The sequence below is a fragment of the Mastacembelus armatus genome, chromosome 10, assembly GCF_900324485.2.
Source record: "Mastacembelus armatus chromosome 10, fMasArm1.2, whole genome shotgun sequence".
Taxonomy (NCBI): domain Eukaryota; kingdom Metazoa; phylum Chordata; class Actinopteri; order Synbranchiformes; family Mastacembelidae; genus Mastacembelus; species Mastacembelus armatus.
In genome coordinates, this window is record NC_046642.1 from 102,590 (window position 1) to 121,971 (window position 19,382).

The following is a 19,382-nucleotide window of genomic DNA, read 5'->3' on the forward strand; positions in this document are numbered from 1 at the left end:
TCCACCAGGTGCACCCAGACACGGTAAAGAGTCTGTTTCTCATCAATGCACCCACTCATACCCCTCAGCCCAATATAGGCTTTCAACCCAAAGTCTCCAAAAAAAACAAACAAACCAAACACTAAACTGTCATGTATTCCACTGTTTTTGATGAAATTTAAGCTGCTCTGTCCACAGACAGAACCGTAGCAGCTCCCGTGACATTTGCATAATAATATGGGCCAGCACTTACAGCCCATATATGTGGCTCTTTTATGTAGTTTGAAGAATTCATCTATTGAATTAGAAGTATGTCTGCAGGCCATTTATTTAAAGACACCCTGTACATCAAAAAACATGATTATTTACAAAAGTGTTTGTAGTTTTCTATGTGTTTATATACCAGAACATCAGATTTCCATATGGCTGCATATTTTTCATTTTGTTGGACTGGGAGTGTTTTTCAATAAGCAGGAAGGTCAAATGTGCAAGTCGTGAATGATTTATCATTTGAATTCTGATGTCAACGTGTGTGGGTATCTTCTGGAATAGAAAATCAAACCCTGATACATCTTTTAAGATCTTTATGCCGCAACTTCTTTGAACTGTAGTATTTAGACCCCAATTACTTTATGCACGTTTTATTGTGCTGTACATTTAAATTAGCAAAACATACTTTAAACATTTTGCCATTTTATCTGTATGGATTGAGCCGCTTTATCCATTTCAAACTAAATATACAATATTCAATAAACAGTGTGCAAAAAGAGAAGGGGTCTGCATACTTTCAGATGCCTCTGTATATCCCAATGTAATGACCATCATATTTAAAATTGGCACTGAGTTGATGTTGATGAAGTGATTCATTCATATAAAAAAATATATTCATTCATATGCTCTGACACCACTAAGAGTCTCCAACAAACCTGTGGACATGAAGACCAAAAACCTCAAATAAAACAGATTTTATAATAAATGTGTTCTAAAGCATAAATGAGATATTTACAGTTTTGAGTAATGTAATTACCCTGAAAATGGGCATGGCCAGCTAAGGCATATACTGACTGTCCTATAAGCCTGTATAGTAAAGTGGATGACAACCAAACAAAAACAACCCGAGGGTTAATTCTGTGGCAGCAATGACAATGATGTCATTTTACTCCAGCAGGAAACAAGTGCATAAAGAGAATTTAACATTCTGACAAAGGCCATAGGTTCAAGAGAAAAAAAAGGCTCAGATCAGAAATTCACAAGATATAAACATACAATGTGCACAGAAAACAGTGTTGTGCTTGCAGCAGTTTGCTGTCTTGAAAAACTCAGCTTGCCAAGATGAAGGAGGAGAGGTTAAGAGCATGCATCAGGGCATTAATTATGTTTCTACAACCCATCAGTGCGCTTCTTATTGCCCTGGGAAGTAGATGTGAGAAACTGCTGAAGGACAGTTCCTCCCCCGTCACTTGTTCACTGCATAAATTTGCATTTGAAATCTCTTATTCATTGTATCATCCAGATCTTTAGCCTCAAAGTTTTTCATCTTTAAAACGCATCACAATAACTGCAGCACAAAAGCCACACATTTCCCATTTATTTTACCCTTTATAAAATTTAGAAATATGTTGTGGCTCATCTCTGTATGAACTGTAATGATAACAATCCACCAGTAAGGATGTAGCAGAATGGGAGAAAGAGGCATAATGATGGAAACTCTGTCTAAACATTTTGATTTCGTATTAGGAGATTTTGGAGTTTTCAGGGTAGACATTTATTTCTGTCTCACTTTGAATCTTTGATTTAACCTGCCTCAATCTTTATATTAGTAAACTCAAAGGAAAGTACAGCTTTTCATGCTGTGACGTAGTGCACGAAGGACATCCTCAACCTCTGGTTAAAGACACACTGAGGCTGAACCCACTTTCAGCCGTTTAAGCTGCAAAGTGTTTTGTTAGAGAACGCATTCAAATTGGTTTGATGTATTTATATATCATCACCTTCTTAAAATAATGGCCTAAGTCCTGAGATCTTCATGATGCTGGCCACCTCTGGTAAAATCACCTAAACCCTCAGTTGAACAGATCATGCAATTCTAACCCCATAATATAGTTGCCTATGTCAACAGAGTGACTTAGGCAACTTTATAAGCTTTTCAAGATGGCGGCCTCTTCAAAAAGAAAGAAATTCCTCCTAGCTAGCGAAGTTATTGCCATAATACAGGACCCAGACTCCATTGGTAAGTGATTCAAAAACCCAGCAAAGACAAGGTGGCGGGAGAAGTGAGGAGATACACGTGTCCTGTTGTTTAATTGTTTAGTTGTTTTATTGTGCATAGAGTTGAACAATCATTTCACACTATCACAGAGGAAAAGATTAGCTGCCATTTGTTTGGTTTATCTAAGGGTGATTACAGTTTTGCTGTTTGAGTTTGCGTTAACTGAATTAAAGGGCCACTCACTGAGTTTCTGTGTGCTCCACTGGTATTTTCAAATGTTTATGGCTTACACTTCCCCATAGTCTGTCACAGTAGTGGGGAAAAAATAAGTGCACTGTTTTACCGAATCATTTATTCCAGAAGTAGTTTGGCCAAAGTCAAAATTGAGTAAGTTGCAAAGGCAGATTCATAAAGTCATCTAATCCTCTTGTTACATAACTAAATGACAGCGTTATTCGCATGTCAATAGTCATGTGTTGTCATAACCTTTTTCTGTGAAATGATTAATAAATATAATATACTGTGTCTGATTCAGTTTTTTCTGTTTTTTGAAAAACTTGAAAATATGACTTAGGCCATTATTTTAAGAGGGTGACGATATTGGAAATGCCCATTTTATGGTCTTGTTTGCAGTGATTTCAGGTCACGGCACAAGTTAATAAAGTGCAATAGCTTGCTCATGTCAGAGCTCTAAACTTCTCACAGGAACCCAGAGTTTGTCTCATTCTGCATGACAACTTAGGTAAAAAGTGTTGCAGATCCTTTTTCTACAAGAATATGCAGCGTTGGCCTGCTGTGTCAGTATAAACAGCTGTGTACACTACATTAATATAAGAACACAGAAAAACATTTAATGTATTATAGACCGAATCAGTACGACGTCTGTTAACATATGCTTGGAATACTGGTTGTGAAGAAACATAAAATGAAATATGGTGTTCAAATGAAGATATTACTGCAGTAAATTGGAATTTTCATTTCACCACTGAATGACTTTAGCTTTATTTATGAACATATTATAGAATATTACAACACAAACAACCTCTAAAGTTGAGAGACGAATAACGTGTAATGACTCCTTTCCAGCAATTTGGTTGGCTTTATTGATAAACATATCTGATGCAAAACGCTTTGTGCTGACACAGTTTACTTTTTCTCAAATAAAGTGATTTAAAGGTTTGTTGACTGGGGACCTTGCTGGTTTATTGACTACAGAAATTAGTATGCTGTGATTAATTCACCAGAGTAATGCACATCAGCTGTTGAGAAAATTTAAATCATGAAGTTACTTTCACTGTAATCCTCGCTGCTTCCACCTAGATACAGGCAGCGTAAAGGAATGATTGGTTGCAACAGAACTCATGGCTCTGACTCTTCTTAAGACTGCCTTGATTAAAAAAGCTGCTGCTTCCTGCCTTGGGTTCTGAAGCAGACTCTCATACAGCCACTTCAGGTTGAAAATAACTCCTGGGAGATACAGAAAAGCTCAATGATGTCATTTTACTCCAGCAGGAAACAAGTGCATAAAGAGAATTTAACATTCTGACAAAGGCCATAGGTTCAAGAGAAAAAAAAGGCTCAGATCAGAAATTCACAAGATATAAACATACAATGTGCACAGAAAACAGTGTTGTGCTTGCAGCAGTTTGCTGTCTTGAAAAACTCAGCTTGCCAAGATGAAGGAGGAGAGGTTAAGAGCATGCATCAGGGCATTAATTATGTTTCTACAACCCATCAGTGCGCTTCTTATTGCCCTGGGAAGTAGATGTGAGAAACTGCTGAAGGACAGTTCCTCCCCCGTCACTTGTTCACTGCATAAATTTGCATTTGAAATCTCTTATTCATTGTATCATCCAGATCTTTAGCCTCAAAGTTTTTCATCTTTAAAACGCATCACAATAACTGCAGCACAAAAGCCACACATTTCCCATTTATTTTACCCTTTATAAAATTTAGAAATATGTTGTGGCTCATCTCTGTATGAACTGTAATGATAACAATCCACCAGTAAGGATGTAGCAGAATGGGAGAAAGAGGCATAATGATGGAAACTCTGTCTAAACATTTTGATTTCGTATTAGGAGATTTTGGAGTTTTCAGGGTAGACATTTATTTCTGTCTCACTTTGAATCTTTGATTTAACCTGCCTCAATCTTTATATTAGTAAACTCAAAGGAAAGTACAGCTTTTCATGCTGTGACGTAGTGCACGAAGGACATCCTCAACCTCTGGTTAAAGACACACTGAGGCTGAACCCACTTTCAGCCGTTTAAGCTGCAAAGTGTTTTGTTAGAGAACGCATTCAAATTGGTTTGATGTATTTATATATCATCACCTTCTTAAAATAATGGCCTAAGTCCTGAGATCTTCATGATGCTGGCCACCTCTGGTAAAATCACCTAAACCCTCAGTTGAACAGATCATGCAATTCTAACCCCATAATATAGTTGCCTATGTCAACAGAGTGACTTAGGCAACTTTATAAGCTTTTCAAGATGGCGGCCTCTTCAAAAAGAAAGAAATTCCTCCTAGCTAGCGAAGTTATTGCCATAATACAGGACCCAGACTCCATTGGTAAGTGATTCAAAAACCCAGCAAAGACAAGGTGGCGGGAGAAGTGAGGAGATACACGTGTCCTGTTGTTTAATTGTTTAGTTGTTTTATTGTGCATAGAGTTGAACAATCATTTCACACTATCACAGAGGAAAAGATTAGCTGCCATTTGTTTGGTTTATCTAAGGGTGATTACAGTTTTGCTGTTTGAGTTTGCGTTAACTGAATTAAAGGGCCACTCACTGAGTTTCTGTGTGCTCCACTGGTATTTTCAAATGTTTATGGCTTACACTTCCCCATAGTCTGTCACAGTAGTGGGGAAAAAATAAGTGCACTGTTTTACCGAATCATTTATTCCAGAAGTAGTTTGGCCAAAGTCAAAATTGAGTAAGTTGCAAAGGCAGATTCATAAAGTCATCTAATCCTCTTGTTACATAACTAAATGACAGCGTTATTCGCATGTCAATAGTCATGTGTTGTCATAACCTTTTTCTGTGAAATGATTAATAAATATAATATACTGTGTCTGATTCAGTTTTTTCTGTTTTTTGAAAAACTTGAAAATATGACTTAGGCCATTATTTTAAGAGGGTGACGATATTGGAAATGCCCATTTTATGGTCTTGTTTGCAGTGATTTCAGGTCACGGCACAAGTTAATAAAGTGCAATAGCTTGCTCATGTCAGAGCTCTAAACTTCTCACAGGAACCCAGAGTTTGTCTCATTCTGCATGACAACTTAGGTAAAAAGTGTTGCAGATCCTTTTTCTACAAGAATATGCAGCGTTGGCCTGCTGTGTCAGTATAAACAGCTGTGTACACTACATTAATATAAGAACACAGAAAAACATTTAATGTATTATAGACCGAATCAGTACGACGTCTGTTAACATATGCTTGGAATACTGGTTGTGAAGAAACATAAAATGAAATATGGTGTTCAAATGAAGATATTACTGCAGTAAATTGGAATTTTCATTTCACCACTGAATGACTTTAGCTTTATTTATGAACATATTATAGAATATTACAACACAAACAACCTCTAAAGTTGAGAGACGAATAACGTGTAATGACTCCTTTCCAGCAATTTGGTTGGCTTTATTGATAAACATATCTGATGCAAAACGCTTTGTGCTGACACAGTTTACTTTTTCTCAAATAAAGTGATTTAAAGGTTTGTTGACTGGGGACCTTGCTGGTTTATTGACTACAGAAATTAGTATGCTGTGATTAATTCACCAGAGTAATGCACATCAGCTGTTGAGAAAATTTAAATCATGAAGTTACTTTCACTGTAATCCTCGCTGCTTCCACCTAGATACAGGCAGCGTAAAGGAATGATTGGTTGCAACAGAACTCATGGCTCTGACTCTTCTTAAGACTGCCTTGATTAAAAAAGCTGCTGCTTCCTGCCTTGGGTTCTGAAGCAGACTCTCATACAGCCACTTCAGGTTGAAAATAACTCCTGGGAGATACAGAAAAGCTCATTTCCATCACTGACTGTGATTTCTGTTTCACTCTTCCTGACAGATGAGAATTGAGAGGCACAGGCCCATAAATCAGCACACCAGGGAGTGTGCATCAAAGAAATGCTTTCATGGCACACTGCAGTCACAATGCTAAATTGGTCGGAGAGGGACAAAGGCACAAGGAAGATTCAATACTTAGAATATAGAACAATGATACAAGTCTGTACAGACAAAAACCCCTTTGTGTTAATGTAAGTCATGTGCAGGACTTTCACTTTGACCAATGCTAGGTGTTGGACCTCAGGTGGATGTTCTTTAAGATGTGGTTCTTTTAATGGGCTTTAGCACTGAAGACAATGGGAACACCCTCAAAATAAATATGTTAGCAGCACACCAGTGAGCACCCCAATAACCAGCTTAGCTCCTTCACGTGGCAATTTTATGTAAACATTGTTCCACCACACACTGAAAAATGTTTGAGTAGTAGTTGAGGTAATGCATTTCCACTCAATTTGAACTTTGCTTGTTAGCAGCTGATATAATTAAGTTGTTCCAACAATTTGGCCCTGTGTTGGCTTGACTCAGCCTGGTACCTGCATAATTGTGCCTGGCATTGTGTTACTGTGTTGCTATAAGCTGGAGCTCTGAGATTCATGGTTAGTGCAAGCACATGCCTCCAGGAGGCATCTGTGTTAGGGAGTTGTATTTTCCCTGAATCCCTATGGTGTAGTCTTCAGGATAAGCCTGGCTTGTTTTTCCTCTGTGTGTAAAAATGCTGCAGAGACAATAAGCACCTCTCTTTCTCACAGCCTTGGTGATTGTTGCTTCTGAGTTCAGCTGCTCCCAGGCTCTGTTGTATTTTACAATTTAGCTTTTCTGGCTCCAGGAATGAGAAAAATCTTAGTGGCTCAAAACCTAAAAGCTCCAAAATGTCTCCTTAGACTGTTAGTGATGGCTCAGTTCACTACAGTACATTCAGGTTTTTCTTGTAACTGTTGTGTGCACAGGACCAAAAATGTCTTTCCAGTCCTACCTAGTGAAGGTAAAGTAATAGATTTTTTTGTCCTTATATCTGAGCTCCTAGGCCAAAGGCAATTCCCATCTGACTCCCGGCCTGGAACTGTTCTCGAGCCTTTGCCTCAGGCGACAAGGTTAGAGGAGCTGTTGTCTTAAAGTGCTGGAGCAGTGAGTCAAAGTCCAGCTGGTGGACTGTGAAGTCTCACATGCATCAGTGCAGCTGCTCAGTAAACAGATGTGCTTGTAATGGTAAGCTCCCAGTTGGTTCCTTTGGCAGGCACATAATAAACCTTCATTAACAAATCCTGTCGCATGTTGCGATTAAAGGAGACACCATATGCTAATGTTTGCCAGTTTTTCAGGTTAATAATGATTACAACATTACAACATTCATGTTTACAGAGGAGTCTATGTACAGCAGGAACTGGAATGTGATGCTTTAAACCTGAGAAGCGTCATATCTGCAAAAATGTCATATTGCTTGGAATTTGAAATGAAAAGTTCTCTGGGTTTCACCAAAACTTGGCCTCACATCACATGTTCATGAGTAAGGCTCGACCTACAGGTGTGACTGGAAGGGTTGAAGAGGTTAAAGCAGAATGGCTGCTTCTGACACTTTGTGACTGCAGCTAATAAGCCTGTCAGTGTACCTTCACATATAAAACCTCCCAACTAAAACTATAAATATTAGGGTTAAAAATAAGTCAAAACATTGAAGTCCTTGGTTCCTTGCCCTCTTCCACTCCTTCCTCCATCCTTATTGCCCTCACCTGGCCTTTTTGCCTTCAAGCTTTGTGATGATAGTCGACAGCTACAGTGACCACTGATGTGTGGTAGTTGGCTGCCTCACTTGTTTTTTGAAGTGTCATGTGGAGGAGAGTGGGGTTTGGCTTGTTTTCCAGAGCAGCCCACATTGTTATTGCCTCCCTCTGAAAGCCCATGAGTCCATGCAGTACTTTGTGAAACTTTGCGGCCCACTGCTCAATCAGATCCCACCATTTTTAGCTGGAGCCCAGGAGAGCTCATTCTGATTTCTGTTTTCAAGCTCCATTAGTTGTTTTTAATACTTCTATGTCCTTAAGGGAGAAATGCTTGCTTCACTTTTCTTTTTGTAGAAAAGTCCAGCATATCCCAGAGACTTTGCCAATTAGAGCATCAGGAAACTGAAACTGCAAAACAAAAAAAAAAAACCCCAAAAAACCCAGCTGCCTTGGGTATTAGGAGCCAATACCTCAGCAGCTTCTCAACCAGATGTCTCCTACCTGGAGGCATGAGTTTGCATGTCTGGTGAAACTTGGAGTTCCAACTGACAGTAACATATACTGTATCTTGCTGAGCAGAAAAACACAAGTAGTGGGGAATCTAAGCTGGAAAAGAAAGGTCCTGTTTTATCACTGATACATGGAGTTATGGCTAGCAAATGGAAACCCATCCATCAATCATCAATTATCTATATTATGTAGAAGTTGGGCTGGAACTGATTGTCTGTCTCTGTCAGCCCTGTGATTGGCTGCTGATCTGTCCCTGGTGGACCCGCCTCTCACCCACGGCACGCTGGGATTGACTCTGGGCCCCGTGATCCTGGATGTGGTTGGATGGATAGTGTTCTCTGAGAATTAGATCGACTCCATGTTTAGCATTGAAAAAATGTCACCGTTTATTTTTTTTTAAGAAGCTTGACTCAAAAACAAAATGATAAATGTAAAATGTTTTAGTGGTGATTTTGCATGTGAGTGTGTTTTGTTTTTGTTTTGTTTTTTACAGTAACAACATTTAGTAAATGTTTGACATTTGGGCATCACTGTCACTTAAAACAGACTTATAATTTCATTACCAGCAACCTGTACAATGTAAGGTTGAGGTTTTATCAAAAACTTGACCAACAGAACCACAAACTTAATATCAATGAGTTATGTCTCTGAAAACGTCACATGGCTCTTTCCAACACAAACAAAATGTGTTATGCTGTGCAGTGGTTGGGGATGTTAAATATGCAATTAACTGGGGTCGTCTTCCATGGCCAGTAGCGTCACTCAGCAGTGCAGGTCTGCCACAAATAAATTAGTCCTCGATGCACCTCTGCACTCTCCACATCAAATATCACAAAACTAATTGGGCACTTGAAAGGCAATGAAAAGATGATGTGAGTTGAATGTGGTGTCTCAGAAAAGGAAAGTGAATAATTGGAATGCAAAACAGAAGCACCAGGAGAGCCATCTCAGCCTGAATGCCTTCCTGGTATATTTATTAACCTTTATCATTAACAGATGATGAACTTCAACTTTTGCGATGACCTTTCCATGTTATCTGCTAACTATGCAAGAGGAAGTCTGGGGCAATAGAGTTCACCAGTGGCTTTGAGACTGTGGTGAGAAGGTCATGAGTTGACTGTCAAAGTTTGAAAGTTTTCAGACATCTAGGTGTCAAATGTGGATAAAGGCATGTCAAATATCCTTCCATGAATTGCTGCAGCTTTTTGGGGGCCCAGCTCAAACTAATGAGCCTCTGTTCAAATAAAAGGCTGGGAAGATTGATGCGTCGCTGTCCTTCGTGCATCACTGCCTCCCATGCCTGGCTGATAATCCTGCCTATCAAAAGCTGAGCTGGACAACACAGCAGCTGCATTCAGGTTTTAAATGGCAGCTCTTCTGCGAACGCTAAGTCTTTGATGCCTGAACAACTCCGATGTCAGTCTGATGAAATGAGTCAAAGTTGAGTCATTACTTGTACTAATAACCAGTGATGATGGATTTCAGGTACAAGTGGAGCTGAGTTTGATGTTGAGGCGAGAGAGGAGAAGTGAGCAGCAGCCTTGACGTTGCACAAACATGCTTGTGACTGTATCCTAACAGGATGAAATGAGTTTTTTCTGCAGTAGCTTCTGTCAGGATGCCTTTGAACAAAGGATTTAGCTAAAATTAGTTGCTTTCAGATTCGTGGTGCTATACTGCACATCAGCATTTCATAATGATGTCCACTGATATTTAACTTAAGGGTAAAGTCACTGCAAAGTGAGAATAGATGCTGCAGGGTCTGGATTTTGGTTTTACTTTGAACTGGTCATCAGGGGTGGGTACAGTAGAGAGGTCAACATCGTGATGCTGTGGGTGCTGGTCTGTGATGTTCTGTCTGACTGATGCAGACACACCAGGCACCTCCACTGCTTCTGATGATGGGTTCAAAGTGAGTCCTCAAAGCCTGACAATGCCTTTGTTTGTGTTCAGGCATAGTTTACTGTTATACTATGGCCTGTGCGTATAGATTTTAGCACATTGAAATAGTTGTGATCACTGGATAGACCAGCTGGAGGGCTTGTTCTTCAGTATTTAAACATGGCCCTAACATTTGCTGTCAGTTTATTAAATACAGCTAAGTAAAACTTGCCTTGCCATAAATTTTCTATTCATAGAGGTGATAGAGTTTAGTTTTTGTTTACACTGTTGCATAATCATTTTAGAAGCTGTAGTTTGTGCTGCTGAGTTATTTTATTTATCTGTTGGGTTAACTGCATTTTGCATCGGATCTAAATATCACAGGGTCTGTTGGTCTTTAGGTTGTTGATTGTTGAAAATTTATTTCTGCAGAGAGGAGTTTTATAATGGGCTTAAAGTATCAGGCCAGTGAACTCTTTAAGTAGACAGGAAATGAAGCATAGTTCCCAGTAAAGCACGATCATCCTGTCTGACTTCCTCCTAAGAGCCTTTTTGGTGTGAAACAATGTTCCGGGGGCGATCATTTGTTAAAATGGGGATTATGTTTTGACTTGATCTCTAATATGCAATAAAATATCAATACTGTGGCTATCTTTCTGTCATTGTTTTTAAATTAGCTGTTTGTGGAGCAATAGCTGGCAGGGATATAGATAAAAAAATAAATTTAAGGTTCAACACGTCATGATTTTACAACTGGATTTCACTGTCGTGTCTTGAGGCTCACAGTAAAAAACAATAATTTCTTCCCACATCTGCCATTTAGCTGGCAGAGGGTCACCTTTCATAAAAGAGGAAAACAAAGTATGATACAGCTGCCTCAGGGGCGCTTGCACAATAAGACAACGTGTATTTTAAGAGCTTTGGTACATTAATTTTCCATTTTCCTCTCAATCCTATCTCCCTGCCTTGTTTGGAGTGAGTGTGCTCCACAGGGGATCGGTTAAATTATGCATGGGAGCAAATTGATACTCTGAGCTAAAGGTGGTCCTTATCATTAATTTCCGCCTTTTTATTATTCTGTTATGATTCAAATGAATAATTGAAAATTCAATATCTTCACTTTCACCCAAAATGTCTCTGAGCACAGTGTCAGTGCTTCGTTTTTAGACATTATGGGATGTCGTGGTTGAAGCAGGCTGAAAATAAAGAGGCTTTAAAGGGTGGAGTCCTGCTTTTATCTGACTTATTACTGATTCTTTTATATCTTAGTTTTTAATCGTCACTGCTGTTGCCAGCTGATCAGAGAATCTTGGCTAAAAGAAAACCTGCTGATACCAAGGCTTTTTTGTGTGTTTGCCAAAGGAAGGTTTTTAGCAGCCTCATAAAAATGTGCATTCATTTTCAGACTTCATGCTCTGTCATTCGGTTTCACCTTATTTCAAATACAGTTAAGGGAGTGTGCATGCAATGTACATTTATCCCCCTGTTGAACTACACACTGTAAGCATAGGGATATGCTGTTAAAACAGGCAAATGCAGTGTAAAGTAGTGGTATGTTGACACCACAATGAAAAGCAGTCTCTATGGATTCTGTTGCAATGAGGTTGCACTGACAAATTCACTTTTTATAACAAGCACAAAAATATTTTCCATCAGTTAGTTTGTCCGAACAAATGGATTTTTAATAAATCTATTTTAAAAAAGAATAAATGAGTTTTCACTGGAAAACTTTAAAACCATGTGTGGAAGATATTTCAGAATAGATCCTATAATAGACTATCCCAAGGCTGCCTGAGGAAACTGCAGTGCAGCGATCCATCACTTTGTATTTCTTTCCCACACTCACTGGTATTTGACATGCTGGATGAAACGTGGTCACAGTGTCACGAAATGCACAGATCCTTTTCTTCATAGACAGCAGCGCATGTGCCCTTCCCACCACCCAAGCAGACTTGTAAATTATTTACCAGCTTTCCTGCAGGAACTCAGGAGTAAGTAGGCCAACATGTCTGACGCTGTGGTGAAAGACCTCCTCCTGCCTGCATTAAGCGTCATAGCATTTTCTATTAACTAGCTCTCCTTCTTCTCTATGGTCGTGATTTGATGCCAGGTCTGCTCAGTGTTTTGATCAGTGTTGATCACAGAAGCTGGCAAAAAGCTGGTTTGGCAGTATTGTTCATTTCAGATGGCAAATAAATTAAAAAATAAAATAACCCCAAATCATACCCAATGTGAAGAGCAGGAAAGTCCAACACTGATCACAAGCTGGACTGGTAGTCTGTCGCTCCCAGATGGGGGAACTCCCAACAGTCTGTCTGTGTTGGGTTGTTCTGAAGTCATGTAATTTCTAATTCTAGTCTGTTTCCATGTTTTTATTCATTTCATTCATTCGGGTGTCACCCTGTCACCTGTCTTATTTAATTTCCAAACTTACTTGGCCATAAAAATAGAAAACACTTTAAGTTTATTTCTGAAAAATAATGTATAGTTTTTTTTCATAATATGTGAGTTTAATTAAATAATATAGGGGGTTATCGTAATGGTGATGAAAGTATCCACTAATCCCATTATGATTCTTCAGCCTTTGTGATATTAGAGGAGCATCATGTGGAAAAATTTCAAGGCAACTAATGAATATAATGATCCAACATTCAAAAGACACAGACTACAAACATCATCTTTGTGTTATTGTAAGAAACAACAATAACTAATCTGAGTTTCTTTCTTTAATTTATAACAATTATGTTAAACAGAAATTGTTCAGGTTCAAAGGATTTTGTACATTGTATAGTTATGATAATTGTAGATTGTTATAACTTGAATAAAAAGGCTGAATTTGATCCAGTAGATATCATGTCTCTAAAGTAAATAATCTGACTGGCTGTGGAAGTGAACATTTCAAGGGTTCGGAAACCTGATAACAGATTGTAAGCACTGTTTTTAGGACCTTAGCAGACAGGCTGTTTAATGACATAGCATAACAAAATGCAGTGTTATTACAGGATTTCCAGATAATGTTTGGGGAAGAGGTCTTTATAAAATACAGAATATCTGTGTGTTCAGTCAAAATGCTAACGTCTTGGAACCAGACGCGAACATCCCTTGCCCACTCGGATTAATTTGTCAGTTTTCCCGTTATCTTTCAACAATCCTTCAATCAGTGTGCGACAAGATAAAACAAATAAAATGCTTGGCAGCTGCCGCACATCATCAGGGCACAGAAGCCATCTTAAGGGTCCCTGATTGAAAATTAATGAGATCTTCACTGACACCATCACAGTTTTGTCACAGAGTTTTGTCTTTCTTATTGTGCTTTACACTAGAAATCCAAAGCTGGCTGAGGCAAATTTAACCCACAAAAGCTTGAATTGTTTTCTCAGTTAGTAAAAATCTGATGGTTAATATTTAACATGTAATGAATCAAGCTACAATTTACTGCTAGTCAACTAAAATTGCTTAAAACATTAAATTACTTGTGATCTGGATGGATACTGTAAGTACATTATAAGGAAGCATGGATTTCTTGACTCCTGCTGTATTTAATTACACATGACTGTTACACACTTGATTATAATCAAGATAATTATGGATAGACTGAATATTTATAAGGCCTAAGAATAGGCCATCATGGAAAGATACTGGTGTTCTGCAAGTACCAAATGAGATTTAAATGAGCAGACTAATTAAATATGTAAGAAGGCTGTCCTTATGGGGAAAAATGCTGAAAAACTGCCACAAACTGTCCTGTTTTATTTCAGAAGAATGCATATACAGTACAAGGTGCAATGAAGTGTTATTAAAGAGACCAAACAATGTTCGGATTGTGAATTTGAAAACATAGTTTTTATATAATTTCAGTAGATAAGGATATACAAGAAACCCTGTTACCTTGAAACACTTCCTGTTTACAAAGCAAGAACCAATGAAACGCACGATTTCAATCAGCTTCAGAAAGATGCAGCTTCAAACTTGGTATTGGCCCCAACCGAAGACAGAGACGCCTTCGAGGTGCTGAAGAGACAAACACTTGCAGAGCAGGTCTGTGTTACGCTGCCGCTGTACAAGGAAAATAAGGATTTTACTCCTCATGACACCAGGGGAAATAGAGCCTGGTTGCTATTATAAAAGTCAGCACTTCCTTTTGTGCAGTATAAATGTGGAGTCTGTGCTGATGCAAAGACTGTTTATTTGCTCAGTTTGTTTTCTTAAGGTCATTCTGCCATCTTTCCCTCCAGGTGAACATAAAAGAACAGACCACAGTAACATCCACAATTAAAGTGTAAAACAATAGAGACCGACAACATCACAGGAACCGAGCCTGCTGTTCTACCTCACACTGTGAAAAGAGTAAACTGTAAAACATCAAGATGTTTTCTCTCTGGACCTGACATACTTTTTCTAGCAGACAGATTGTTTATTCAGTAGTATGCATCACGAGTTAAATCCAGAATTAGATCCATGTTGTGTCAATAACTGTCAGTTATTCACAATATTTTCCAAATAAGGGCTAATCCTGCCTTCCTGCTCTAATTAACTGGCCCTTGGAGACTCTTGTAGTTTCAGGATGTATATACTCATAAAGAGAGTAACTCCACACCTTGACATGAAACAGGAAGCGAATTTCATCATTAACAAAGCTAAGAGGAAAATCAGGGAGCTGTCAATCACGTGCACACTGGTTAGTCCATGTTGGTTGAAGTATCTGGAAAAAAATGAGAAAACCTGTTTCTAACTTAACTTATTTGTTGACATACAATAAACTGCACTTAAATATCGGCTCCTCATGCAGCCCTCTACATTAAATCCATCTTAGATGATGGATGGATATGTAAATATAAATACCTCTGCAACTGGAAAACTTTAATTCCTGGACCGTGTACATGTAGCTTCCCTTTCTCTACATCCCAGTTATAACGCCACACCATTCCTTTCCACCATGTTGACAATTCAGCAAGTGGAGCATAGCTTTCCCCACCTCCTCCTGCTCATCTCACATTGCATTGCAGTTCGTTTAATAGTTTCTACATCAACCTCCCTGTTTCTATTTTTAGGCTCAATTTGAACTGTGAGAATCTCAATTGTTGCTGAGAGAACTGCATGTGTTTTTAATGCGTGCAGTCTCACACAATTTCAGTTTTACCGGCTTAATGAACACTCTTGTGTTCATCTCGTAATAATACTTTTGTGCTTAATGTGCTTAATGAAAAGGCATATTGCTACATGCCTGTAAGTTTGTTTTGAATCAAAGAAAAGCCTCACTGGGTCCTAATCGGGCTCTAACCTGAGCTGTGAAGTAAGGTTCAGTGCTGCATGTCGTAGCTCTGTGAACTGTAACTGTTCAAGCCCCAACATCCATATTATCATCATTTCATCTCTATCATTTCTGGGTCACAAAATCCACCCCATCCCCAGAAAATCCTGCTGAATATCAGCACTGCCATCTTTTCCCCACCTTTGTTGGCTGGTTCTCATCAGAGCTAAACATCCATATGGTGTCACTGATAACAAGTGTGCCAAGAAAAAAAAATCTGCTGTCCCATTTTCATCTCCGACTGGAAAAGTTAGTGTTCACTAATTGCCCTTGTGTTTAATGAGATGTCTGTCTTTTTATACCTCAAAAGTAGGTCATTGGTAAAATCAGGAAACATTAGGTGATAACAAAACTTCTTTTTTTAATTCAGCATGATCTTTTCAATGGATGTAGAGTTTCTAGAGATGTCCTGTACATAGAAAAGAAACTTAAAGTGAAATGGAAATCTGCATTGTAACCAAGAGATTGATTAGAAAACCCTGCACTGACGAGGATCTCAAATTAAACGACCTTCTCTTTAAGCCACTGACTTCAGATTGAACATCATGAATTGCATAGTGCTTCTTGTTACACAAAAGCCAGCATTTCAATTTCAAAGCTTCTCATTTGTTTGAAGGAGCACAGGGCCCCTCTGCATATATCTTGACCCATCTCTTCACTGTGGAACAAATAAAGGTCCTAAAATAAATTTGAGACAATTCGGGTACCTCAATAAGAAGAAATATGGACAGACTAAGTTGCAACAAGGGAACTCGGACTGAGGAGTCCCAGACATTTAATCAAACTGTTTGGCAATAAGATATTCCTGTTTTCCACTGGGAACCAGTAGAGTGTATATCTCAGACTTACATTTGCACCTTTTCTCTTCACATCTCCTCACTACATGGCCAAAATCACAGCATGATTTACTTTGCACCACACTCTGCCACTGCTGCTTCAGAGTCAAAATTCAGATGTCAGGCTCGGGGAATTACCCTCTGTTATCAAATTTCCATAGACGACTGGCAGTTCAATTTTGCAGCTCAGCAGAGCTTAATCCCAAGAAGCACTTTCTGGGAAGTAAGGTGGCAGATTTAGACCAGTGAAATGTGCTGTAATATTTAGTGCATCATGCTTGAAAGTAATAAGACCATGCAGAGGAAAAGACCCAAACCAAACCTGTGATGCTCTGCTACAAAGAGGCCTGTTTATGATCACATCATGAGAGTTTGTAGGAAGGGCAGTGACTCTGAGCTGAGAGTGAACATGCAGTGAACAAGCTAGAGAGAAACACTGTCTATTCCCTGTAAAGGTAAATAACATTTAGGTTATTAAGCATGGAGTCTAAAACAATTCTAATTTTGTTGCACCCTAATATTAGGATAAATAAACAGTCAGATGCAGTTATTGATGCCTACAATGAATGAATAACTGTAAATGACTGTAATGCACACTGTTGTTGATTGTTTATTTATAGGGATGGACAATTAGCTCAAGTGCAATCACAAACACTTAACTTAATGTTAATCCCACTCAAACTTTTCACTCCAACCAGTCAGTTTGCCACCCACAGTGTTTCTTCCTGCTGAGAAACTGTTTTCTCTGTACCAATGGCAGTAATTTCAGAATCCAATCATCAATGAGATGAGAGTCAATGAGAGTTTTCATCAGAAGCAGCTGTACAAAGGCTCCTTCCAGATGACGTTCATCCTAAATTAGGTGTCACCTTGTCACCTGTGGCAGTTTGGAGGTGTAAACAGTTTAGCTAGTGTTAGCATGGCAGTGTTTTGCTAACACAATATATGTGTCTGTTATATGTGCACTGTTAACATTGTTTTGTGTGTAAGCTACACACTGGTGGTGTGTTGATGCAGACAGTCGTGGGCTGAAGTGAGTCTGATCTTTGGACTGTCTTATTTCTGAGCAATACTGCACATTAAATCCCTTCAAAGCATGAATTTAATCACATTTACTGCACATCCTGGCTACAGTGCTTTGACTTCTTCTGTCTGCACTTTGTGGTCAGTATGAGCGATGGGTGTCAGTATTAGTAGTGTCCTGGATTTGGAATAAAATCTTGTCAGCATCTTTCACTGGGTTCAGATCAGACTTTAATAAATTGGGTTTAATGGTTTAAATTTCAGCCTCCTCCATGATTTCAGTTTAGTTTCCTTGTCACCTGAATACCTTCCAACCATATTTATTGTTTTCCAGCAGTATGACATTTTACCAGATGCTCTGTTCTGAATCACAACAAACCACAATTCAGAGCCGCATTAGTCGAATCTGTAACCACAGCTGTTTTCACAGTGAGCATTGGTTGAGTGTAAGCTGATGTCTTTTTTTGCAGACAGGAGAAGCAGCGAATCAGAACAGTATGGGAGTGACAGCTTCCCTGAAGGAAACATTATTGAAGCACCGCAGTATTTATAGACAGAGCAAAACATCCTGTTTACTCCCCTCAAATCCTTACGGGGGAAGATGCAGTATTCATATTTCCAGTGTGCATCTCAAAGGGAAAACGTTTTATATTTAATGCAGGCCTCTGCACAGGATTAGATGGTCTAAAGGTTGTATGGCAAAGACTTAACATCATCATATGCCAGCTAGGCTCAGGGGAAATGCTCACTAATTGAGGTCAGGGGTGCTTTTAACCAAACTTTAAAAAATCCCTTTCAGGCCATTTGTCTGCTCCTTGTAACACTGAAATGTAGAAATGCCCCTTTGGAATCGTGTGCTGAAATTAAAATCCTTCTCATACGTCAGACCTCTTGTGACCAAAGTGGATAGAAAAGCAGCTCATACATCTGACACTGATACGGGTTGGGAAGGTCTCTGGGCTACTTTATTTATCAAATACACCTATTGTAGCTTCACTGAGCTTCCATGTCAGTGGCCTTGTCAATCGGCGTCTTCCCAAGATGCCGTGGTACCTATCAGGGTCCCTGGAATTAGGGTTTAACAGTGGAGGGAGCGACTTTCCGAGTGTAATGACTGTCATATATCAGTGTGATAGATCTGGAAAAAATCCTGTTTGCCTCTCAAGTACTGATTTGCATATAATCAAAATATGTAAAACAGTAACAGTATGCATATGTGTTTGGAGCATATGGGATGTCCAGTGGATATGAAGTGTGATGAGAAAATAAACAAAGCTTTTTCAGGGTGGTTGCCTGTCTCTGTGTATTAGTCTTGCAATATGGAAATTCAGCAATACTGGTCATGCACTGTTGGTCACACTGTACATTTGCATCCACAGTTGAAAACCTGTTGGGTTTCACATTGCTCTCACACATAGAGGATGTTGTTTTTCTCCTTGTCTGTTGGTCAGAGACTGCAGACTGAAGCTAAACATTTATTTTTATTATACACCATTTTCTTGAAGATAAGGCACATTGCAGTCAAAGTTATTAGAATGGAAAGAAAAAAATCCAACACCTTTAATTTATGTGTGAAAATATACATCACATTGCAAACCATTTGTTCATTTTATTAAATTTGCGATGTATATACTGCTGTTAGTGACATTACAGTATCTGAACTGAGGCACTGCTAGAGATTTTGGGCAGCATTAAAAAATATAATTCTATGCCTCCTAAATAATGTTTTGTATATCTTTCATGGGCCCCATTCAGTCGCCCCTGGAAACCCCCTGCATCCCTTACGCTAATCCCATCCTAGCATAAGTTGCATGGTAGAGCAGAGTTAGCG